This window comes from Staurois parvus, unplaced genomic scaffold (assembly GCF_062004578.1).
Source record: "Staurois parvus isolate SC_StPar_1 unplaced genomic scaffold, SC_StPar_1.0 ptg000624l, whole genome shotgun sequence".
NCBI lineage: Eukaryota > Metazoa > Chordata > Amphibia > Anura > Ranidae > Staurois > Staurois parvus.
The window spans coordinates 440162-466998 of NW_028318420.1; the positions used below are offsets into that span (position 1 = coordinate 440162).

General features: G+C 38.1%; 1 protein-coding gene across 3 annotated transcripts in view; it reads right to left on the minus strand.

Moving 5' to 3' along the window:
* The window catches only part of NGF (nerve growth factor), a 133612-nt gene extending 106992 nt beyond the window's left edge, over window positions 1-26620 (minus strand). For all 3 annotated transcript variants that reach the window (XM_089693322.1, XM_089693321.1, XM_089693320.1), the window contains exon 1: window positions 26237-26620. The gene's annotated coding sequence lies outside the window, so the exon portion shown is untranslated. The remainder of the gene's footprint in view (window positions 1-26236) is intronic.
* Between the last annotated feature and the right edge of the window lie 217 nt (window positions 26621-26837).

Genomic DNA, 26837 nt, shown 5'->3' on the forward strand with positions numbered 1-26837 from the left:
CCCCTCCCCCTCCACAGTAAGCGCAGAGGGGCAGAGCAGAGAACGGTGACTGACAGTCACCGCTCTTTGCTCAGAGCAGAGAGGAGAACTCTGCCATCACCGGTCATGTGATCACTGAGTTCTCACCCTTAGAGACAATAGGGGAGAAGATGCAGTATTGGACCAATGCTGCATTCACCTAGCTAAGTATACATAGGGGGGAAAAAAGCCCTACTTCTCTTTTAAGGGATTCTGTGGCATAAAAAGTTTCAGGTTGTACTAGGGCCTATGTAATAATATTTACAATTACAGTAGCCATCAAATATAAAAAAGATTAACAATACACAGTGCATTTAAATGTTCTACATGAAACATTGGAATCAATATGCATTCAATATGCTGTGCTTTAATGTTACTGTCATACCAACACATTTTAAGTCTTTCATCGGTTTGTAATAAAAGACATGAGACATCCCCAAGTACATGTGTCTCTATTACCTGAATAATGTAATATCAACCCAATGACACATCATCAGTACCTTTCAGCAAACGCTTGGCTTTTCAGTAGTTCTAACAATTATTATATCCTCATCTTTTACATACAGCTAATTTGTTCCTTTCTTAGGATTCCCTGATTACTGCACTCAAATATATGAATCCATCTAATCTGGGAGTGATACTTAATGTTGGAAAGCTGTGGTAGATATGACTATTTTATCAGTCAAAATGTTGATAAATACATGAGTTCTTCGCACTTTATTGGAAACAGGAACACGGAAACAGAGTATTACACCACCACCATGTAATTTGACTAAGCAGAACAATTCATTATACAGGCAGTAACACTACATCCTAGTAGCAGAACCACTGATCACAATACAACATATAAGAATGGCTGTTGCACCTATGTTTGTATAAACAGCATGCTAACACCCCCACTCAACAACTATTTCTCCATCATCTTTCAGAGTTCTTAAAAATGTGTCTTTGGTCATGTTTTTGTCCTTAGCATTTGCTATCATCTTATCAGTTTCACAGTATTCAAGCACAATCACATTTTGTTCTAAGAGGTTTAAAAAATAATAGTGTCTTACATCAATGTGCTTGAGTCTGGCATTGATCTTTTCATGATCAGATAGATTTTGCATTTTTTCCTATACCACCGACTCAAACTGTGGTGCTGTATGAACTATATTACTATACTATGTAATCATATTACAAGCAACTAGCTGGGATGCCAATATTGGTTCTAGAAGATTTTCTGACTGAGAATGCAGACAATTTAGTGTTTTCCTTTTTAAAGGTTAAATCACGAATGACAATTTAATTTATATTCCTTTTCTGCAGCATTGGTGGGGCTTCTTGCTCAGGTTGTTGTTTAGACATGTACATGTAGGTGACATGTAGGTGTGTCATTAATAATTACACTTCCACTGATTGTTAAGTTACTGGTGTCTGGATGTAGCATTTTGTAACACTTTTGAGACTCATTGTACTCAACAAACATACTTTCATTAGCACAAGGTTTCTATTGTGCATGCCTTTCTTTAGCAACATGTACTGTATGTACACTTTGCTTCCAAAGACTTTAATATTTTGGGTCAGATGTTTTTCAATTCCAAGGCTTGTATAGAGTTTTCCATTGCTTTTGTTGCTTTTCCAGGTAAATGATTTTTGAGAAAGCAGGCTGTCTTATTTGTTTCTTCCCAGTATTTTGTTGGCATATCCATATGAAAAAACCTATGCTTCTGCCACTTTGACATAATGCTCAGTTTATTCTCTGTGTGTTCTGGGTTGTATGGTACAGTAGTCTGGAACATAATTCCATGCTTCCTCAGAATAGTTTGTGTTTTGTACTTTTAAGCATTTTGACAGATATGTTACTAAATTGGCCAGATATTGTTCATATTTACATGGATTTTCACTGTTGATGTGTAACAGGTAGAACAAAGTATACCTTTAATAGTCATCAATGAATGTGTGAAAATCCCATTTTTTTCATCGAGTCATACATAGTAGGACCACATATACCACGTTCCAAATTATTATGCAAATTCTATTTAAGTGTCACAAAGATTAAATATTTTGTTTTTCAGTTTAACTCATGGATGGTATTGTGTGTCAGGGCTCTTTTGATCACTGAAAACAATCTCGGACACCTGTGATAATTAGATTGGCAGGTGAGCCCAATTTAAGGAAAAACTACTAAAGGACAGTGTTCAGCATTATTAAGCAGAGCACCATTTTCAAGCAATATGGGGAAGAAAAAGGATCTCTCTGCTGCCAAAAAGAGTGAAATAGTTCAATGCCTTGGATGAGGTATGAAAACATTAGATATTTCAAGAAAACGTAAGCGTGATCATCGCACTATTAAGAGATGTGTGTGATTCAGAGCACAGATGGGTTCATGCAGATAAAGGCACATTGAGGAAGATTTCTGCCAGATCAATGCATCGAATCAAGAGAGCAGCTGCTAAAATACCATTACATAGCAGCAAACAGATATTTGAAGCTGCTGGTGCTTCTGGAGTCCCACGGACATCAAGGTGTAGAGTCCTCCAGAGTCTTGCAACTGTGCATAAACCTTCTATTCGGCCACCAATAACCAATGGTCACAAGCAGAAATGGCTGCATTGGGCAGAAAAAAACATGAAGACTAATTTTCAAACAGTCCTGTTCACTGATGAATGCAACCCTGGATGGTCCAGATGGATAGATTAGTGGATGGTTGGTGGACGGCCACCCTGTTCCAACAAGGCTGCAACATCAGCAAGGCGGTGGTGGAGTCATGTTTTGAGCCGGAATCATGGGAACAGAGCTGGTCGGCCCCTTTAGGGTCCCAGAAGGTGTAAAGATGACCTCTGCAAAGTATGTGGAGTTTATGACTGACCACTTTATTCCCTGGTACAGAAGGAACTATGCTTTCCATAATAAAATCATCTTCATGCATGATAATGCACCATTTTATGCTGCAAAGAATACCTCTGCATCCATGGCTGTTATGGGGATAAAAGGAGAGAAAGTCATGGTGTAACCTCCATCCTCCCCTGACCTCAATCCTATTGAGAACCTTTGGAGAATCCTCAAGCAAAAGATCTATGAGGGTGGGAGGCGGTTTACATCCAAACAGCAGCTCTGGGAGGCTATTCTGACATCTTGCAAACAAATTCAAGCAGAAACTGTCCAAAAACTCACAAGTTCAATGGATGCAAGACTTGTGAAGCTGCTATCAAATAAGGGGTCCTATGTTACAATGTAACGTGACCTGTTAAAATGTTTAAAAAGTTTAAATGTTGTTAAAAGTTTGATTGAAATAGCTTTTGATTTCAGTAAATATGCTGCAAACACAACAAATGACAATTTTCAGTTCTTCACAACCTATAAAGTGTTTTGAAACTTACTGTGCGTAATAATTTGGAACAGTGCATTGTAAGTTTTTTATGTTTAAAAAAAATACTGTTATCATTAGGAGGTTTGTTCAATAAAATTTGAATTGTACTCTTAATAGTTGATAACATGAGAATGATGCTGACTGTTATTTACATCAATTATTTATTATCCTTTCATAATATAGCTGTTACCTCTGAATGTCACTATATTTCATTGCTTGTTGAACTTCCTCACTGACAATAGCTTACTCCCAAGACTAAGAATACATTTTCTTTGATAAGTATTTTTCTGGATATTGAGATAGCAGACAGTATCTAACACTCTACCCGTATTCCTTCTGTCAACTGGCTGTTGTGAATCTGTCTTGCTTTGATCAAGCAGACTGAAGAAATTTTAATTATTGGTCAAATGGTCACCCTACTTCTTCTCCTAACCTCTGGGGATATCTCCCCAAACCCTGGTCCTCCAGTATTTCACCCCCACACTAGGCACCCTCCTTCCTTCAGGAATAGCTGCAATCAGATCACTTCCATACTTAAAAAGCCCTTTCTGAACCCCACCAACCTGAACAACTTGAGACCCATCTCCCTGCTCCCGTTTACTCTCAAGTCTTAGAACAGTTAGTCTACAATCGTCTGAGCTCCTACAGTTTCAGGGCAGTGAATCAATAAATATTGACAAGAGAAGCAGAATGGCAATTCTGAAAATTGCATCTTCAAAGTCAGCAATGGCAGCTCCTTTATTTCTATCCCGTCAGATGTCTTTAAAAACAGGGTAGTAGCTTGATGGGTTGAGTTGCTCTTTAGAGAAGCCAATTTGTGGCAAAACGTGAAACCGAGCCAGCTACTATGCCACATGGGGCTTATCAATCCAGCTATTGTAGAATTTATGTGTATGGAACCTGGCAATAAAAGCGCCTTTTATTTTAGACAGATTCCCTTTAAACCACAGCCAAATAAAATAATGATGTTTTTTGAGGTGTTTATAATAAATTTGCAGTTACCACAATGAGGTAATTAAAGCAGCTTATTGCAATGATGAAAATCTGAAATGACGCATTAAACCCCTCACACTGCCTTGAGGTAAAGGCTTTGTAGCATCATTGATAAAGCCTTTAATCACCAAATATACTAGGTTTTAGTGCAGAATTTAAATTTTAATAGTATGGAAATGATGCTGTGTAGTCTGTGCCTACCATTACATATGAGCGACCTTAAAAGTATTTATAATTTGAATCAACATTCTTTTTTTTGCATCATTAAACTGTTTATATCTTGCTTTCCCAATTATGTTAAAGTGGTTGTAAACCTCAGACATGAAATATGAACAAAGCATATCCCTCTATAGCGTGTACTTTTCCTAAATCAGAGCACTAATGGGGAGATTTAATAAAACTGGTACACTCAGAATCTAGTGCAGCTGTGCATGGTAGCCAATCAGCTTCTCATTTTAGCTTGTTCAATTAAACATTGACAATAAAATCTGGAGGCTGATTGGTTTCTATGCAGAGTTACACCAGATTTTGCATGGTCCAGTTTTAGTAAATCTAAGAGTCATTCCTGTCTGTTTAAATTCTCTGCTATCAGCATAAATCACTTCAGACAACAGGAGAAAAAAGGTGGGTGAAAGACCTCCAACACACAGCCTGTGATTGACGGCCTTAGCTCTGTTCCTGTGTGAAGGGGGTGTGTGTCCCTTCCTTCCAATTAGCATTTAGCGCTCTCCTCACTGAGCTCAGCAGTGTGTAATTTCCCCTTGTTTTCTGAAAGTCAGACAACCTTTAGAAATTCTGGACTTTGAATGGATGTGAAGAGAAGACTGCAGTTAAATTGGTACACCTTATCTAGGAGGATTTGTTTAATCTCTGAGTATCACCTGAGGACAGTCATTTCACTGGATGTATGTAAGGGTTTACAACCACTTTCAGTAATTCCAAAGATTAGTATAAGCCTGTTGGGCCTCATTCCTGCTCAGTGTTTGGCACTGAATTACTCCATACAGTCTGTGTTGCCCACAGAATCCACATGCTCACTTTTAATGAAGCACAATATAGGAAAGCAGAGACTGATTGGTTTCCATGAGCATGCCTGGGAAATCCCTTCTCCACAAAGGCGGTCTGCCGTTGTTGAGTAAGCACGGTATTTCCATTCTACTGCAAGCCATTGAATGGGGCTCATTTAATAATAAATAAATAATAAACAAAATGAGAGTTTTCAGTTTAAAGCATTTAGAACAACAAAAGTAATATTATTTACTGTTGATTAAAGTACTTGACCCATTGCTGGATGTCCTAAATGTAATTTAAAAAAACTGAGTCATCATAACTGTCAAATTCTGTTTCATCTTTTTTTATTGCTGTCTAGATCCCTGTTTTTGTCACTTCCTATTTGATAGGTATCAGAAAAAAGAGAAAGTGACAGGAAATGACTTTCCCTTCCTATCCGTTTGAGGCATAACAGAAAGTGAGGTGGAATCTTCTGTTACAGAACAGAGTATGGAGGGTACAGGGATGAAGGAAGCTAGACAATGTGCAAGGTATCCCCATTTGTCGGTCACCCTCAGACATTGCCCTGCATGCTGAAAAAGTGTTAAGAAGCCAAAATGTCCCAATCTGGATACAGGAAACAACTAAAAACAGCATGCACGCACTAATATCCAATCTGTCACCACACACAGTAGGCTTGTGAGAAACCTTGTATCTGACACCTTAGTCGGTATACTCTTTTGTCCTGTAGATTGGCACACAGGCAGAGATGACCAGATATGTGTAGCTACAAAAGGAAACTGGGACCAGACCATATATAATGAAGTAAATTTATTAACTGCAAAGCAAAATATACGCACACACCAGCAAACATAAAAACAAGTGACCCACAACCAAAAATTCTAACTATATAACAGAAGCTTAACAAACTAACAATATACAACATGTAAAACATATTTACAAGATGGTAAACAGGGAAATACCAGCAATTCAAGAAAAAGGGGTTGGTACAGCACTGGGTACAGGAACAAGGAGAGCATAAGTAAGGACATAGGACGCAAGGCTAGCTCAATAGCAGGATGAATCTGACAGCAAGCAAGGCAATCAAAACACTGACATGAGGCGTATTAGTAGAGAGAGGCTTAAGTACCTTCCCAGCAGCTAGGGCCAGGAGGAGCAGATTGCAGGAACCTGCTGGTTGTTGGTAGACACCACTGATGGTCATAAGAACTACAGTTTTCAGCCCAGAGAACCACAGTGTCACCAGCAGGTGAACCAGGTCCTGACACTTTGCAGACCATACACACACACTTAGGGAGATTTACTAAAACTGGAGTACTCAAGACTCTGGTTTCAACTTGTTCAGTTCAGCTTTGACAAAAAAACTGGAGGCTGGTTGGCTTTTTATTTTTTGCACTACAAAAAAAAAAAAAAAGACCAACAAATTTGAGAAAAAAAACTATTTTTTTGACATAAACATGTCCAGTAAAATTAAACATGTCCAGTAAAAAAAATTCAAAAAAATTTAATTTTGTCATAAATTTAGGCCAAAATGTACTCTGCTACATGTCTTTGCTAAAAAAAAAACCCAATATGTGTAAATTAATTGGTTTACATGAACATTATAGCATTTACAAATGGCGGTGTAGATACTGGAATTTTTACATTTTTACTAGTAATGGCAGCGATCAGTGACTTATAGCGGGACTGCGGAGGACATTCTGACACTGGGGGGAACTGACTTGGTGTCACTGACATCCCCAGTGACACCAATACAGTGATCAGTGCTAAAAAGCGCTGACATTGTACTAATGGCACTTGACAGGGGTTAACATGAGGGGCGATCAAATGGTTAACTGTGTGCTGGGAGTGTTTTCCTAGGGGGCTGTGTCAGTGTGCTTCACTGTAAGCACACTGCTTTGGATGGCTGTGCTGTGCAGTTATTATTCCACTGCACAGGCGTGCACCCCCTACCCAGAAATGCAAAATCACGTATATATACATGTGATTTTGCATACCCGTGCTGCCTTGTAGCAGTATTTCTGCTATAGGGTGGATAGGAAGCGGTTAACTCAACCCTACTGTTTACAAAACGAAAAGGTCTGGCTAGAGTTGGATAATGTGTCTCAGTGTAAATATATGATTGGCATACCTTTTTTGTAGAATTACTGTTTAATGAAATCAAACCTTGATAATTAGTATATGACAAATGGCAGTGGTGAATAGATGGAGGGTGGGGAAAGGGGGGTAGTCTATATAAGCAGGATATCCTTGTGGAAGTCTTTAGAGATTATTTTGACCTGGGAGCAGTGGAATAATAACAAAAGGTCTACATTCCTGATTTCATCCAGAAGTAACATGATTATCACAAGCGTTAAACCAGAGTAGTAACAAATAAGTCAAACACAATACTTCATGTTCCCAATCACAAAGGGTTTAGGAATGTATAGCTTTTTAGTTGCCATGGGAAAACTTGCTTGAGGACATGGTATGCACTAGTTTATTGGTACCCATGATCAAACTAGCAACCCTACCAAATATTGCACACCTAGCTTAACATATGTAAAATATCTATAAATTATTAAACAATCTATTTTGAATGTCAGCCGGTATGTATTTGCAAAGTAAAAGATACAAATTCGGCATAACATATTATTGATGATTATCTGGAAGATCATCCTGGTTCCGAAACTGCAGGTACAATCCCCAAAAGTTGAAAACCGTTTTAAAATTAAGTGTATTCATTTTATATTTCAGTAATTTTCTAATTAAAATGTTCAACCCACAAACCTAATGTCACAAGGTGTGGAATTGATATGTTTCCATAGTATGGCTTTTTAACTATTGGAATCTTTTTTTTCTAATGGCACTGTATCTCTGGTATGTTATTTCCAACTCAAAAGGCTCAATTATAAGGCTGTTTATTGCCTTTGTACTCTGAAGAACATGCAATAGTCTTTATGGGCTAATAGGGCTTTAATGTACTTTGTGTTACTATCCAGTGCAGAACTGGGAATAGAAAGCAGTGCTGGTTTTGTAGCACACAGCAACCCAGAGCACTAGTAAATATAGACCTGAATTTTAAATCCATTGTTGCAAACTCAGTAAAGTTCTGCTGGACCAAATAAATTAGTCTAGACTTCAGGGAAGTTTGCAGCATATGAACAAATAGTTTTTTTTATGTCTTAATTCAGATTTTCAATTTTTCTTTTTACAAAATAACAAAAGAAAAATATACAGGATCCCGATACATAGGAACCAGGTAGAAGACAGAAGCAACAAATGAAAAACAAATCAACAGAATAACTGAATGGAATGTACCCTGCAAGACAAATAAGCAGAGGAAAGCTTGTCATTCACGAGTGAGACACGTCATATTCATACATATATGGGGGAAAGCCAGTTTCAGGACTGAAGACCTCGATTCCATCCCAAAGTGGCACATATAAGGGTCATATTAACAGAAAGGAAACTTCACATAGAATACATTTACAGCAAACAGATTCCCAAGGATTAGAACAAAGATACTGAATAAGAATCCCTGAGAGATAGAGATAGGGATTTGGGCTGACGACTCCTACTCCATTTGCCCTACAGGTGTAAGAGAAAGTCCCCTAGGGTGGGGGGGGATCATTTCCCATAATAGAAGTGGGGTCCGAGACCTTCAAGTGACCTTGAGTATTAGCCAGGTTGGATATAGCACACCAGGCGGTGTATTGAAATGTAACCATAAGTTGATCTATTTCCCGTTGGGAGAATGTATGGTTGATAAAGGCCCTCCAACGTGCAAAAATACATTTGGTGGGGCCAAAATGTTTGACCAGGGTATCCAATTTTTTCAGGTATAAAAGTGATTTCAGATCTTTCTTGACAGAGGACAGGGTAGGGCTGTGAGGGGATATCCAGGCCCTCAGTAACACTCTCCAAGCAGACAAAAGACACAAATGAACCTAGGGGTAAAGGTTTGGGTGGGTCTGTGCTATGTGGGGTGGTATGAGTGTCAGGGCGCTAAAGAGACATAGTAGCAGGTCATGTGGGATATGTATATGAGTGATGCCACAAATACAAATAGTTGTTGAAGGCTGAAAGCCCCTTAGAAAATATGTATTAAAGATGACACATGTAGAACAGTTCTACGTTAATTCTTGCTGTAGCAAAGTTGGTTGTCTGCCAGATTGCCACCAGGGCAGGATTTGTAACTAGTTTCACACAGATAAGAACAAAGCAGATTATTTTAAAATCTTCTAGTTGCATACTGCATCCTGTCTGGATAAGTGTCACACGTTTTAATACAAAGGCCAATCCTCTATGGAATTCCTGTACAAAGATGATAAAAAAGCCAATTTATCAGTCTGCCAGGGTGTCACTAAAATGAATTCTTGTCTACATCTTGGCTATTGCATGACACATACATATGAATTTTGGGAGCCACGTCAACTCTACATTATCTAGTGTACTTTACAAGGTCACAAAGAATATAGATAACTACGCTGAACATGACATATACAAAGTGTATAGAAATCTTTCTGACCAAAGCATATCTATGTTAGTTATGGCTACAGAATAGGTCCTAAAATGATCCTTTAAAGGAAGTATAGCATATTTTCAGTGAGATATTACTGTAGTGTTTACTGTGCATTAATGTTTGGCATGGCTTTAACATTTTTACAGAAATTTTTTTTTTCGACACCAGGAAATATAGAGATTTGTAGATTAGGCACCAAAAGCAGCTCTGTTGTCTGTCTAATTGCTTAGAACTAGCATGTCAGTGGCATAGGTATTTCTTTTCGTGGGTCAGCTAGCTGAGCATGTATAGCTCAATTACTAGTTCTTGGTTAAAGACTCACATAGTGAATGATGAAAGATAAGGATCCCAGAGTGTGCACCATCAAAATGGGAAAGCAATACAGTTTGCGCGTCTCTGTCCTCACAGATTCCCTTTAAACTCTATTAGGATTATGCTGTTAAAATAACAAATGAACAATGCATGTCCAGACATTAATTTATAGGAGTAATTACTGCTCTTTATGACAAAATAAGAAACAGACATAGTTATAAAAAGCAATATTTGATTTATTTTTGGTATCTTTGTTAATGCTTAGAAATTACAATTCAAAACTTAAGAGACCTTGGAAAATTTGCTATACGATGAGATTCTTGAGATGCACTACTTATTGCAAAGCTATAATGTTATTTTTCTTACACTGTTATTTAGTGGTGCAGTAACTTAAAACAACCTAATATATTAAATCTACCCAAAACAAATTACTTGCTCAAATAATTGTAATGCCAAGCTGTAACTAACCAAATGGTCCTATTACTGAATAGTGATGATACATTTTTCACCTAAAGTACTTACTTTTTGCCTGATTGTGGTCACACAAACAGTGTTTGTAAATCAATACAATACTCAGAGAGAGCTCTATTCAAGGTACACTATAAGGGCATAAGTTTGAAGACACCAGACCGCCACACCTATATGAGCTTGGTGGACATCCCACTCCACTGCCATGGAGATTTTTAGAAAGTTGTGGATTTTCACACTTCTTGGAAAGCTTTCAACAAGATATTTGGGCCATTCAGCCAAAGCAATATTTGTAGGGGCAATTACTAATGTTGGGTAAGAACACCAGTCTTTTAATAAGCATTCTAATTCATCCCAAAAGTATTCAGCAGGGTGGAGGTCAAGGCTCTGTGCAGGCCACTCAAGTTCCTCCAAACTTTTCAAACCTTGTCTTTATGAACAGGACTTTCTGCACAGAAGAACAGTCAAGGTGGAACAGAAAAGGGCTTTCTCCAAACTTTCTTCAAGGTTAGAAGTACACAACTGTCTAAAACATCTTTGTATTTTTTGCTGCAGCATTAACAGTACTCCTAAGCAACAGATCATACTTCATACTTTATTGCTGTGAAGAACATATATAAGGTAGGTATGGAGGTATGGAGTGTGTTGAGGTGTGCATGCAGCCCATTCAAAATAGACAGAGTGCCCTAATGCAACATATTAACTTACAAAATACTGTAGTGAAATCAGGCAGTTGATCCATGTTTTTGCCACTCCTGACCACCAACTGCACGAGTACTGCATTGCTGGCACACATGTCTGCAAATATCATACAGCATGTTGCTTTTGGCAGGCTGTGGTGCCACCAAACATGCCCCATTAAAGTAAATGTGATGGCAATGAAACTACGGCTGATGTCTGATGAGACTCCCCTCCCCCAAAAAAAAAGGTGGGAAGGAAGCAGCATATTATCTCTAAGCAGCCTCTCAGCCTGCTATGAAAAACATCTACCATAGATCGCTTTTCAGAGCTGTAAAAAAAATCCACCCATGTAAACGCCCTTATTTCTATTTTGTTTTCAGTACAGTCAATTCCTGTTTGTTTTGCTCTAGATGAAGCTATAGATATGGAAAGAAAAGCAAAAACAGAACAGGTAGAATTATCGAATAGTTATGATTAGTATAACAATAAATATACTTTCTTCTTTTCTATTTGTAAAGTACATTGGGTTAGTTAGGTATTATACTTAACTAACCTAATGTACTTTTCTGCATTTCATTCATATAACGTTTAATATACAAAATAACAAATTCATCATAAACAGAAAAGCAAATAATAAAATGAGACGGCTTATATTACTCTTATCACTGAAACTTTGCCCTACCCCTCCCTTCTTAGGGCTACACATCCAGTGCCTGACCTTGTTTTCTTTCCTCTTCTCTTTCCCTTTTTTATGAACAAAGTTAACAATAAAGAGGCTTGATTAATATGAAAAAGTGCATATAAAGTGCTTTCCATGTGCTTACAGAATGTCACTGGGAAAAGAATTCTAAATAACATGTAAAAACAGGAACTTTAGAAGGCATTCCATTTAATAGACTGCCAAAAAGGCCTTATCTTTGTAAGGTCGTGTATTGCTTTATCTTTTACAGGATGGTGTGAAGACAGGTTCACTTTAAGATTCAAATTTTTTCTTAAGAAAGGAATATCCCATTACAGCCAAAAAAATGGAAACCAGGCAAACTAAGGAGTTAAAGATGGCTTTCTAAATAAAGATAAATTACAATGAGGCAAACAACTACAACCAGTGAAGTCTGATAATTTCTGAACTCCTATAATACATACTGCTTCCAGATCAGTAGATTACTCGGTTAGGACAGGATCACAATGATAGCCTTGATGAAGTCTGCACCTTTAGAAACAAGTCAGCAATGGCAGCTCCTGTATTTTTAACCTCAGGGGTTCCCTTTAAAACCTTGTAAAACTGCTTGTAAATATATATATTCCAAGTTGGCAATGGTTGAACACATGCATGACAGATGACCGTATGGTAACATAGTAAGAAAGCTTTGGAGTAAAGGGGTCGGACTATAAACAGTGAAATTATTTGATTTGTTACAGATCTCAGTTCCACTTTCCACATTCTTTACTCAACAAAATCCATATTTAAAAAGAAATATTCTAGTATCCAACTGAATGAAGACTACTCCATTTTGGAATTATCATTATTAAGGGGGAATCCTAAATTTGTTGGTGTTTGTAAAAATGTGACAGAGGCAATAATTACCCTTGAATGTCCAAAAGGTGAGCTCCTGGCAAACCATTAAATACAGTTAAAATACACATACTGCACATCAATAGTTTTATGTGCCAAATGATGTGAAACTTTCTGTTCAGCCTTCAGGTGATTGTAGCCGTATTAGTGCACTTGTGACAGAAACAATTGAGTACTGACGTGATACTTTTTTTATTTGCACTAACATACAATTTTGAGGACAAGCTTTCGGGGTATGTCCCCTTCTTCAAGGTCCCCAAAAGCTTGTCCTCAAAATTGTATGTTAGTGCAAATAAAAAAAGTATCACGTCAGTACTCAATTGTTTCCGTTCAGCCTTCAGAAACACACTTCATTGTAAAGCCAGATAGGTGGCACAACTATTTCTGATGACAGCTTTCCATGCTACTTGCCTGCTCTCTGGAACAAAAATATCTAAAGTGTTGATTCATTGTCCAATGAGGAGCCAAATGACACAGAAAGCTGCAATTGAAGCAGAATATAATGATTTCACCTTCCTGGTTGTGCAGTATGGCAGAGGTGTATAAATTAAATCATTTGGCTAGAAATCTACTATACTTGAAGTATCTTATCCTTTATATTGCTACTCATATTTGTCCTTCAGATTTGAAGAACTGAGAAATTATGGCCAACTTTGGAGTCACGGCCAAATACCCTACCAGTAAGATTTTGGGCTGTGGAAGACAATCAAATTACACAGAACCGAAGCATGTAATTTGGGGATGAATATGCAGCTTTATGCAGGTGATGTCCTTGATGAGAACAGATTTGAGAACTCAACTGCTGAATGTTTGCTTACCATTTAGATAGAGTTTAGTAATATTCACTATCTATAACATCTTTGAAGATTGAAAAAAATGGACTTTCTACCCAAATGTGAGAACTTTCTAGTAATTAAAAATTGCAATCACAATAAGAAATCCAATTACAATCCTCTATACTCTGGAGTTTACCACATTCAGTTGATTACCCTTCAGTGACCTGACCAATCAGGTTTCACCTGTCATTTATCAGAGAAGATAATTCTGATGGTTTTGTGCAGAGATTTCTCTTAAATTAAAATGTTTTGTCTCAGGTTTTAGTGAATCATCCCCATCATGACGGTCAGAGACACAAAAAGGAAAGTAGAATGTACATTTTACTTTGAAGCTGTTGAAAGCATGGGTATCCAACAACTGTACTCTCATATACTTATATGAGGTACTTATATAGCACCACCAATTTATGCAACACTTTGCATATTCATTATACATTCACATCAGTCCCTGCCCTCAAGGAGCTTACAATCTAAGTTCCTTAACTCACATACATACTAGGATTAGTTTAGACAGGAGCCAATTAACCTACCAGCATGTCTGTGGAGTGTGGGAGGAAACCAAAGCACCTAGAAGAAACCAACGCAAGCACAGGGAGAACATGTAGATTCCATGCAGGCAGTGATATGGTTGGGATTTGAACCAACAACCCTAGTGCTGTTAGGCTCTTATTTCTGCTTGTTAGCCAATATGTTACATATAACCACAGAACAGCAATGAGTTTTTCATCACCAAACTGATCATCACGTTATGTCACTGTACAAATAAACAGTATGAATGCATTAGTTACATCAAAAAGACGAAGACAAAAGGAAAAAAAAAAAAAGTATGACATTGGGGATTTAGCAGGTCTAAGTAATGAAAACACATGCCAGCTTACATTTTGGCAAAAAGAGTAATAAGTGTATAGACAGTTAAGGTATTGGCAGTCCCACCATAAATATTATATAAAAGACACTATTGGGATTACCCTCCCATGGTCATGTCCTGAGTACAGATGCTGTGCAGATGCGCTGATTTACACAAACACAGGAAGGGAAAGATTTCTTTCAAAGCCCATGTTCAGCTTAGATAACCTGAATCATGCAAACTAGCAGTCTATTATTCTGCCTTCTGTCATGAAACATTCTGTCCAGTATAAACGTCTTTTATAAATAGATTTACCAACAAAATCTTAAGCTAATAAACACAAAAGTAAAATAGTTTTAAATGATCCCTTGCTTGCACAGACATTTACTAAATTGTTCTTTGTAGTCATGTGATAAGTGCTATAAAATACGTGTTGATCCTGCCAGCATTTTCCTGATCCTGTGCACAGGTGACAATACTAACCCCAAGCCCCTATTGCTGTGGTAGTCTTGTTAACCCAGTGAGACATTACAGGCAACCATACCTTGCCTACTCTGTAGTCTTTGAATTGCTCCTAAGATTGAGATGCTGTGGTTTTTACACAACTCCCAGCCTGGGGCTGAAAAACGGAAGACTGAGGTATTGCAGCCACATGTCAGCTCTTAAAACATGAAAATGTGTTCAAGCGCCACTGACCTCCAGTGATGGGGGGTCATAAAATGCCACTGACCTCCAATGATGAGTGTGTGTGTAGGGACTTAAAGTGCTACTGACCACCAGCGGTTGTGGGATTATTTGGGGGGAAATGTTTAAAGTGCCACTGATCACCAATGATTGTGAGATTGTTTTTCAGAAGATTCAGAGTGCCCCTGATCATCAGTGATGAGGGTGTCTGGGGGGGGAGTGGTCTTGAAATGCCACTGACCTCCAATGATAGAGGGGAGCTAGTTTGGGGGTCTTAAAGTGCCACTGACTACCAGTGGTTGTGGGATTATTTTGGCCAGAATTCTTTGTGACACTGGTCAGCAATGATTGTGGGATATTTTTTGTTTATCCATTACATATAGCCATTGCAAACATTGCAGTTTCAGTGCAAGGCAATTCCATCCTCTGAGAAACTAAAGCACACCTTAACCCCTTCACACAGGCAGTCCAACTCCACCAGGATGGCACATCAATTCCTGTGTCTCCCAGCACAGTCTCAACAACATGGAGGAGATTCCAGGAGACAGGCAGTTACTTTAGGGGAGCTGGACAGGGCCGGACCAGCAGGACCGGTATCTCTTCCTTTGTGCAAGGAGGAACGGGATGAGCACTGCCAGAGCCCTAGAAAATGTTTTCCAGCAGGCCACTGGTGTTAATTTCTCTGACCAGACAATCAGAAACAGACTTCATGAGGGTGGCCTGAGGGCCCAACGTCCTCTAGTGGGCCCTGTGCTCACTGCCCGGCACCATAAAGCTCGATTGGCATTTGCCATTGAACACCAGAATTGGCAGGTCTGCCACTACTGGCGGCCTGTGCTTTTCACAGATGAGAGCAAGTTCACCCTGAGCACATGTGACAGACGTGAAAGGGTCTGGAGAAGCCGTGCAGAATATTGCGCTGTAACATCGTTCAGCATGACCGTTTTGGTGGTGGTCCAGTAATGGTCTGGGGAGGCATATCCATGGAGGGACGCACAGACCTCTACAGGCTAGACAATGGCACCTGACTGCCATTAGGTTTCGGAATGAAATCTCTGGAAACCATTGTCAGACCCTACACTGGTGCAGATCAAGGTCAGGGTCAAAGGTCAGGGTCAGTATTGTTAAATTAGTATCAGTGTCAGTTAGAGTCAGTGTATTTTAGGCAGGATTTAAAAAGTTGCGCTCTATTGTTTTTGGGCCTTACTATGGGTACAAACAGCAACTAACATATACATATGTAATATTGCTACAATTGTCAGGAGTAGGAGAATTTATTTTGAGTTGTTCTTTTATGGTAGGTTATGGTAGTAGCAAGAAATATATAGCTAAATAAAAAAAAACGCGGTATAATTCACCTGGATGCACAAAGTAGTTGTGATAATGTGTACGGTTTTACTAACACATGTCAAAGTTGCAAAATTGTGCTTAGGCATTTAGATTTGTTTTACCCTTCGGCATAAAGGGGTTAACCACCTCAGTACTAACATGCTTCCTCATTTCTAAAATATTGTGGCACAATATAACATCACCTTGACGTGTCTACTTTCCAAAAAGGGATCAACTGGTGGCTTTTTGCAATTTTTAATTTTATGCTTTATAACAGAAAGTAATGGAAACTTTTTTCTTCAAAAATGTTTAATATTTTTCCTTTACATATTAATACATTTAAAAAAAAACAGTGTTTTTTTAAATACCATAATGAAAAAGATAAATCTGTCACGAAAAAAGATACGAAATTGATTAGGGTACATTGTTGCATGTCCAAGCAATTGTCAGTCAAACTATCACGGGGGGGGGGGAGGTATAACATGCTGGTAATGTGATGGTTAAAGTGTCCCAGAAAGCCACTGTACAAAAAAAAATGTGCTACCCTTACCAATGACATTTTGTGTTTCCAGCAATAATGCCTGCTGCCTCCTGCTCTGCTCTGAATAATCTGCTCCTGGCAGACAGACTGCTTATTCAGATCAATTCAGAACAGACCTTCCACCAAACAGCACCCTCTCGCGGTGGCCAGGAAAAGATTTACAACAAAGATGGATGTGAACACAGAGCCAGACCATGCTGCTGGAAGGAGGATTTATCTTCAGGAAAGGTAATGCTGGATTTTTCACAGGCTCCAGAGATAAATACACAATCAAAATATTCAGTGAAAGTGCAGTTCTTCTTTGAATTCAATATATTTACTTACACATATTGATGAAACAGAAAAAAAAAATCATCCAATAAGCTCTCATAATGAATCAGGAGAAATTCTGATTCTTCAGTTTCTGACTTGTTTGAATATTTGCTGATCTGTTTGAGTCATCTTTAAAATTGCCCATTTGTCATTTTAACAGGTTAATACAGATAATTACATAAAAGTAGGCTGAAGAACTATTTTTTTTACAGATTTGTAGATCACCTCAATAAGTGGGTGACAGAAACACTACACCAATATTAATTTAGTTTTGTCTGCACTTTAAAACATACATACAAGAACCTTGTTTATGTCCTTCCATTTAAAATATATTTTAAAAAAGTAATATGTAAAAATAAAAAAAGAAAGAAAGAAAAAAAAAGAAAATAAAAAAAAAGAAAAGTTCTGTTTCACAGATTTTGCATACCCATTTGCTGTCAATATGGGTTCCAAATCACCAGTTAATGCAACAATGCTGACTCAATACACAATTAAACTATGGCCACTAGCTCAGGGAGTCAAAGCTATAAAAAGTAAAAAAATGTAAAAGGCAACTCTTTATGTTGGTTACAGAAACCTTTACATCAAGCCTAAATTTTGGCAATATGTTTTGGTTGCTATGGGTATTATATTAGAAGCCATGCAGTGACTAGAAATGATTTTCTTTAAAATAAAAAAAAGAAAAGATTGATGCCCATTGACCTATGATTCTATCTGCACCATGAAACACAATTTGGTATCTAAGTGGTTGTTTATGCCCAAGCTTTCCATTTTTTTTCCTCCAGGTTTTTACATTATTCATAATTCTAAATAAAAGTGTGGTAAGAAAAGAGGACATTTCTTCAACCTCCATTGTTGATAATTATCATCTTATTCTTTAAGTGACTTTAAAAAGGTAGATGACTTTTGGATAAAGATATGCCGAAAATATTAAGACTAGGCAGGAAAGATAAAAACAATCTAGTTCGCAAAAGACCTAGGAAGACCAATGCAAACCACAAAAGTGTCACTTTAAACTTTAAAGTATTTTCTGGCCAATGTAGTGTAAGTGTCACCTATAAACACCTGTAATTGCACATAGTAACTGGATCATTTGAGTTTATTCTAATTTCATGTGACACTTTCAATAGTTTGTTTAATGCTATTAAATCTGACCAACATCCTGCCCAAAAGAGAAAACTACCAAAAATGTAACTGATGTAATATAACAGGGAAAAATGCAACAAACAAAAATCTAAGACATAAATATGGTATACATATGTGGGTTGATTTAATAACAGTGCAAAGTGTATTTATGGTGTGCAAAACTAACTAGCATATCTATTTTTTTTATGGCAAATCCAGGTCCATAAGTTCTGATGAGTTACTATGAGTTTCTAATGTTGCCAATGCTGATGAAAAAAAGAAGGATTGATCTATACATTTGGGTTAATTTACTAAAACTAGAGAGTGCAAAATCAGTACAGAAACCAATCAGCTCTCAGATTTTTTTTTTGTCAAAACTTAAATGAACAAGCTGATGTTAGAAACTGATTGGCTATCAAGCACAGCTGCATCAGATTATGCACTCTCCAGCTTTAGTAAATCAACCCCATTGTGTCAATGTAAATAGTCTAGTCAACAGAGTTAATACTACAGCCTGTGTCAGGCATAAATATATACATATACAAAGGATGTTTCCTAACCTTGGTTGGAGTTTAAATTGATGTGCAGCATAAAATCAATTACAAACAAATTAAATGCTTGGGTAAATCAATATCCAGCTTCAAAGTCCAAATGCACCATGGTATACCAGGCATAATCCAAAATTGTCACTTCATTAATTCACTCGAGGCTACGTTTGAAATTGTTAATCTTTTCCTGTTTCTCAAAAGTGTGGTAAATGCTGTAATGTGGGTATATGCAACTAAAATATGAAACTGTGCTTTACCCAAATAATCTGTTGCAGACCACTCCTGTTGGCAACTCTTGCTTTAGAAATTGACTCCATTTTGTTTTACCCAAAATTCTGACAGTGTTAAACTGGGCTTCTAGGAATAGAAGATTGCTGCCTTTTTTTGACAAAGAGCATATAATACAATACCTAAGATACAACTTTATATAATACACACACACACACACACACACATCTTTTTTCCAAAAAGTACTAAAACAACTGAAAATATATGTGCTTCAAATGAAAACATGTATGGACTTATGTTTCTAGTACATAAAACAATAACTGGCTAAAAACTAGTCAGTCTGAAACACTGCCTGAAAACCTTCAGAGAGGTAGAGGGTGGTCTTACCAATATGATTGCTGAATAATTTTATACTTGTGGGTTTTGAGATAATAAGTATTGAAATTGTTGGAAAGTATTTAGAATACTGTTGTGGGATACAGAAAAAGTCAGTCAAAGCTGTAGTCCAAATGAATATACATAGACTCAGAACATGAATGTTAGCATTTTAAAATGTGTAGACTTGATAATGATATGTGAAAAGCATGAAGAGTACCATATGCTGTGAGGTACAGATCTGTAAAACAAAAACACGTCCTTGCCTTTAATAGTGGAAAGGGTCATGATCTGGTAAGGTTGAATGGCTGAGTTGGGCCTGTTGTAAGAATTGTATCCTCCATTGATATAAAAGCATAGTTTCCTTAAGTTGGGACTCCCGATCTTCCAGTTAACAAAATCCAGGTGATAAGAGCATCCAGTCTAACAATGCTTTCACTCTGTTTCCAAGCCTCTGCAGTCCTCTGGGCTTCAGTAAATAGCAGAGAACCAGAAATGGTGAGGAGGTATTGGTGGGAGAAGGAGGGACCACCCAAGAAACAGCTACTGCAGGGTGGTGGGCTCTAGCCAAGAATGGGAGTGTACTAACCTTGACTATCTCTTTAAAATGGCTAATCTGAAATGTATAGAGAGCACACAACAACATTTTTTTTTTGGAATAATGAAGTCATTTATACTGATGTAAGATGTCAACTTTGCCCTTAGGTCAGTAAACTGAACATTTGAATGTGTGCCGTGTAATAAACACATGTTTGTATGCTGTAGCTATGCGTGTGTATGTCTGTATTTTTCACCATTCAAATAATGTCTACATTAGCTATATGATGCATGTGAGATATTTAACACGATCTCTCTTGATGAGTGGTGAAACTAATTCTCATTCACAGCACAAGTTATATCAGGCTACAATAAAGATTTTTACTTTTCTTTACTAACATCACTTAGATCCTATTCACACAAACACCATAACATAAAGTTAGGAGGGAAACTGATATTCTCACTCACAATACCAATCAAATGTTTGCCTTCATTTTCTAACAAATGACAAATGGAATTCCAAGTTTATATCTCACCCACAGGAATATGCCAACCTGTCAACAGACCTCCATTCATCTCAATGATGAACGAAATTTCCTTAGGACACTGTGTGTAACCTTATATTAATACCAGCAGATAGAATACACAACTGTATCCTGCACCAATCTCAGTTTGGCTTAAGGATGAATGCAGATTTGTTGACAGACAATGATAGGTGACACAACTGGTGCTTGATTGTGCAGATTAATGATCTACATGATAGCATAAGGGCAACCAATTTTAGCATCAGCCCCATGGGATTATAGGCAGGACTGTATAAACCAAACATACAGTCAAAATTAAGAAATACTCAGGACAGAAGTATTTGGTTAAAAGTTGGTGGAGATACTTTATTATCAGATTTCAAATAAAATAGACATTTAACTAATGAAAGAATTAGTTAACAAAACAGTTCAACCACTAAAACTCTAACTAAAGTAATTAAAATAAACGGTTCCTCTTCAGAGAAGGTGTCACAGAAACATCAAGGCAATGGCACCTACAGTAACTCAGCAGACCTATATATAAGTGAGCAGCACCTTCTAGAAAATTCTCATAGAAGAGTAAGTGAGTGATGGCAGAAAAAATACCAAGTGGTCCATCAAGTCTGCCCCTGACTACAGATTTAGGTTTTGCCCAAGCAAGTTTGAAGTTACTTACCGTTGACTGACTCACTACCTCTGCTGGTAGTCTAGTCCAAGCACCAACTGCTCTTTTATTAAAATAAACCTTTCTAAGATTAGGTTGACCATTCCTTCTGCTAGTTTGAGGTCATGTCCCCGTGTTCTTGATCTTGGCTTCATATTGTAATTAAGGCCCTACTGAACCTTATTCCCCCCCGATGTACTTAAAGGTTTCAGTCATGTCCCCCCTTTCCCTTCCTTCTTTCTGCAGTCTCTTCTGATATGTTTTATCCCTCAGCCAGATCTTCTCCACTATCACGTGATCACACCATCCCATGAGGGGAGGGGTTTAAAGGCATCACCCCTCCACCCACTTTTTTTCATTATAATAAAATGGGTTTCTTGTTGCTAAATTAAAGTTAATGTTAGTTAGCAGTTTGCACTAAAACACTCTATCTATCCATTCAGTCGTATCCGACCCTTAGTGATTGCATGGACCATCACTCGTAAGCAACTTTTTCCATGAATTCTCTTAGCAATTATTTTACAGGGTAGGTTGCCAGGTCTTCCCCAACCCCTACCATGCAGGAGATCCTGCATGGCCTGGGATGAAACTAGGACAATTTAGACAGGAGCCAATTAACCTACCAGCATGTCTTTGGAGTGTGGGAGGAAACCGGAGTAACCGGAGGAAACCCACGCAAGCACAGGGAGAACATGCAAACTCCATGCAGGAGGCACCATGGTTGGGAATTGAACCCATAACCCATTTACTCCATGGAAGACGTGCTAACCACTAATCCACTGTGCCGCCTATAAAACACTCTTTAGCATGCAGTATATCTTTAGCATGCAGTATATCAGTCTGCAACTACCTGTATTCCTTCATTTAAAACAGTGGTCTCCAAACTGTGGCCCGAGGGCCAGATGCGGCCCTTTGCTTGACTTTATCTGGCCCTTGGGGACTATGCCTCCATCAACAGTGGGGCATCATTCCTGCCACCGACACAAATGATGGGGCACTACTCCTCCTACTAATTTTAATTATGGGGCACTATTCCTATCACTAATATTAATGATGCAACAGTATTCCTCCCACTGAAACCAACAATGGGGCAGTATTCCTCCCACTGGCTCCAACAATGGGGCACTAGGTCTTCAACTGATACCAGTGATGGGGCACTATTTATGCCACTAATACCAATGATGGGGTATTACTCCTCCTACTGCCCACCAACCCTAATTATCATTGATGCTGGGTCAGGGACATTTTCTACCTCTTCTGGCCCCAATCCGGCCCCCTGAAATTCTGAAGGACAGTAAACTGGCCCTTGTTTGAAAAGTTTGGAGATCCCTGATCTAAAGGAATACTGTATGCCAGATGCTGACTTTTCACATTCCCAAAATGCAATGAATGAGCTTAAATAACAAGTGTAACAAACTAAAGTTACTCTCTGTAGATACAGGGTAGATACCATTTTTTTTAAATCTGCTTTAAAGCAGTCATGTGATCGCACAACTCCAGCTCCCCTATGCCAATGAACCGCTGCTGCAGATGGTGGGAGAGACTGCTGGCAATGGAAACCGCTGGGTGATGTCATGGCTCTGTGTAATTTAGCCCTGTCATCGTGCCCCTGATTGACACAGGGGAGCTGGAACGATGTAATCATGTGACCACTCTAAAAGAATAATAAAAAAGCAGCATGTATATAAGTGTGTGTGTGTGTTTGGGGGTGCTTTAAAGTCTAATTCCACTTTTTGGACCATACTACACCCGCACTTAGTGTACATCATGTAGCATGTTACAAATGGGACCTCCCCGAACCTCAAACTGCTCCCTGGTAACAGCATGCAAGGATTCTTCTCCCCTGCAGCAGCTGTCACTTTAATACTTTTAGGGCCATAGTAACATTATCAATTGTTTACAGTAGGTAACTATAGCAATCATTCTGCATCCTGAAGCCAACTCCTGATTGGTTTACTGCATACCAATTTTGCTTACACAAAGCATATTCATTTACATTAACAACAAAAAGTGTTTAAACAAGAAGACTATAAAAAATGACTGAATTGTATTGTACATATACAGTCCTATGATTTCACATCAGGCCTTAGGGAATAGTAAAAAGGCATATCATAGATAAGTAACTGACACTTAAAATGTATAAAATTACTGTAATTGTGTTTTATTAAAAATGAGAACATCATCCAGTATCAAAATCAGTCATTAGCCAAGTCATTGACTTTTAACCACCCAGCACATCAGTTGGGTGTCAACACAGCTGCCCTTTCTGGATTCACTAAAGCTTTTATCTTTCCATTTTTTTTAAGACAGGGTACATAGAAGGATGATCTAGGGCATCCTGTGGCTGATATGGTGTAAATAAGTATTTATGAAACAAGCAAAATTCACAAATGGTTCTCCTCTTCACCTAAAGCAATTTATTTTCATGAAACACCCAGAGAATCCCAGCAACACAGATAATGTCTGCACAACAAGTTGCATCACACATTTGATAAACTTCCACTGCCATCTTTGAATTTCTAAACAGAATATGGCTCGGTGTTAGTAAATATCACATTACGCAAAGGAATGTACAATAAATTTCCCAACTGAAATCATGACATCCTAGCAGCATTAGGATTGTTCATAAACAAACAGACATCAACTCTTGGAAACTGATCCTGTTATGAAAACATTTTGTCTTCACACAGTTCAGTTTATCATTACTCTTATAGCAGAGAACAAGAGACAGACTCCTGAACATTTCCAACCAACCTGAAATTTTGGAGATTATAGCCATTGTCAGGCAGGGTTGTCCTTTGAGATTTATAGAACATGTGCAGCATCTAGGTGCTATCAGAACACTGAAATATCATTTGACAGCTGCTTTCCACAACATTTGTTTGCTATCATCTATAGTATAAATTGCAACCCCACTTTATGTCTACATTTCAGGCTGATAACAGGAAATTACTTTAAGCTGCTTCAATAGATTACATTGTATAACATTCTGTCTTAAAGGAATTGCAATATCAATCACTAATGCCAAACCACTAGTACTTTCATTGCGTTTTACAATCACCCACAAAATATGTGTACTGTACACAGCATAAGCCCATCCAAGGTGTACAAAAATGCACAAATCACAGCTTTGCTGACATCTGTTGCTGCATTCAGGCAGAGTAGTTAATTACTACTGGCAAAGAATCCAGGGCTAGTATGAGAACAATCCAACCCTCCAAGCTGTCTCTGTTACTCTTGTCTGTAACCATTTCATATAAAAAAAAAAAATCAAGTGATATGTGCCTTTGGCATCAACAGAACATCCCTTTCCAGGCATGTGCTGTATACAATAGGCACACTTGCTCTGCAGACTACTACGCTACAGTCATCTTATTATAGAAATGAGCTCCAGACTGCCAACAGATTGATTTTATGTTCCTTTCTTTTCCACTGACTTTTTTTTTTCAAAATATCCCTTTGTTTCATCAAAAACCACAGCATACTGAACACTGTACCTCTAAGACAATGCTGGCTTCTTAGCAAGATGTTGCTGAACAGTACTTAAAAAACTGGACGTAAAGGGCACTCCACCCCTATTTTGTCATTACTTTTACACCCTGTCGCAAAAGTACAATTTTCAGCTTTGTTTCACAGTCAAATTGTTAAAATAAAAAAAATAAATATCACAAAATAAAGCCCCCAAAAAATGGAAAAACAATTAATGACTTTTAATATTCAAAAAGTACATTATGTGTTAAGCATAGCGTGCCAAAAACCTGAATTACAAGTTGTAATTTGTGTGATGTCTATACTGTGCATGTTTATAGGATAATACAGCACCAGGTAGAATTCGAAAACCAGCATTACCCAGTTTCTGGCGTAGCTACAAGCTGGCAGACTTTACGTTGTCTAATACCCTACAAGCCTTAACTTAATGCGCTTTAATGCGTGAAAACACCCAACGTTTATCCGGTAAGAAGTTACTTTGCTATCCACCAGCTTTGCAGGCGGAACACTGGCAACAAAAGAAGATTACACAGAACAGAAAGCACTTAATAACAAGCTCTTCTTAACTCTTGATGGAGTTTTCATGTCATTTCGATGCGTGCCATGGTGCCAGGTGTCAAACTGGTATGTGCCTGCTATGCAAGTTACGCATCGCATTACCAAAGTCTAAAACATACTGGCACTGTTCTGTCTTTTGAAGGGTTAATAAGAGTCTTATAGAATAAGACGGTTTACCTGTAACTATACCACACCTAGGACATATCCTAAAATGTAGACAGCAGGTCGAACCTGCTACTTAAAAGTAGGTTGTGTAAAAAAAAAAAAAAATTATATATATATATATATATATATATAATACCTGCCACAAAAGTCTAAAAAAAAATGTAAAAGTGTTAGTTGCATTATTGCTTTGAAAAGGTTTATTTCCAAACAGACTTCTTCTTTGAAAAAAAAAAAGGAGAGGGGGGTCTGAAATATTTATAAAAAAGAATTACAAAGGGAATGCAGAAAATGCCCTAATATAGGATTCTTGTCTCTAAACACACTTCTAACCAGATTTGCTGAAGGCTTGAATGTAATCCAGCGAAGCAAAAAGCTTCAGGGTTAGGAGTGCCTGAAACATTAGAGAAGTGCTGCAGCCTAGAATGCAAACTGTGTCTTGTTCCAAATCAGTGCAGAAACATGTAACATAAGGTTGGATTTAGTGTTCGCAATACAAAAACTTTGAAGCCAATGTAAGACTATGAGTGGTCAGAGAGTGAAGCATGCAAGGTTTATTCCTCACCTGTGCTTGTGTAGAAGTGAGAGTTACAAGGTGCTGAAATCCTGGATGATCCAATGGTTTCGTAGCCTCTCACAGTCCAGTCCACAAAGTGCTTTGAAACCCAGCTGAGCCATTCACATGTCTGTCCTCTCATTCACTGGTTCAGGAGTTAGGAGCTCCAGATCTAGGGCTGACTCACAAGGCAGGACAGTTCTTCAAGGTCCTAGTGCCTTTCTGACATAAACCAGGTGTGTGTTTCAAATCCTTTTTTTTTTTTTTCACCTCTCTGTACAGGCAGCGCAGGGATATTCCAATTTTTATTCAAGTGACATCTATGAAACTAGAAAGTCAGGAGAGACAATAGCATGGCTTGCGCATAAACATGCAGATCTGGAACGCATCCTCCTCTAGTCTGCAGAAGAACAGCTGATAATAACCCCCTATAGTGACGGTGGCGTTTAAACTGGGATTACGTCTGAACCTATCAGCTTCAGCCCAGCGGTGGTGTTTTCAAATAATCACTAGTCAAAATGATTTAACCCTTGACACACTGCAGAGAACGGCAAGAATAATGTGAAGAGGAAACAAGCAACGCTGTTTATTTTTGTTAAGGCAGAGCGCA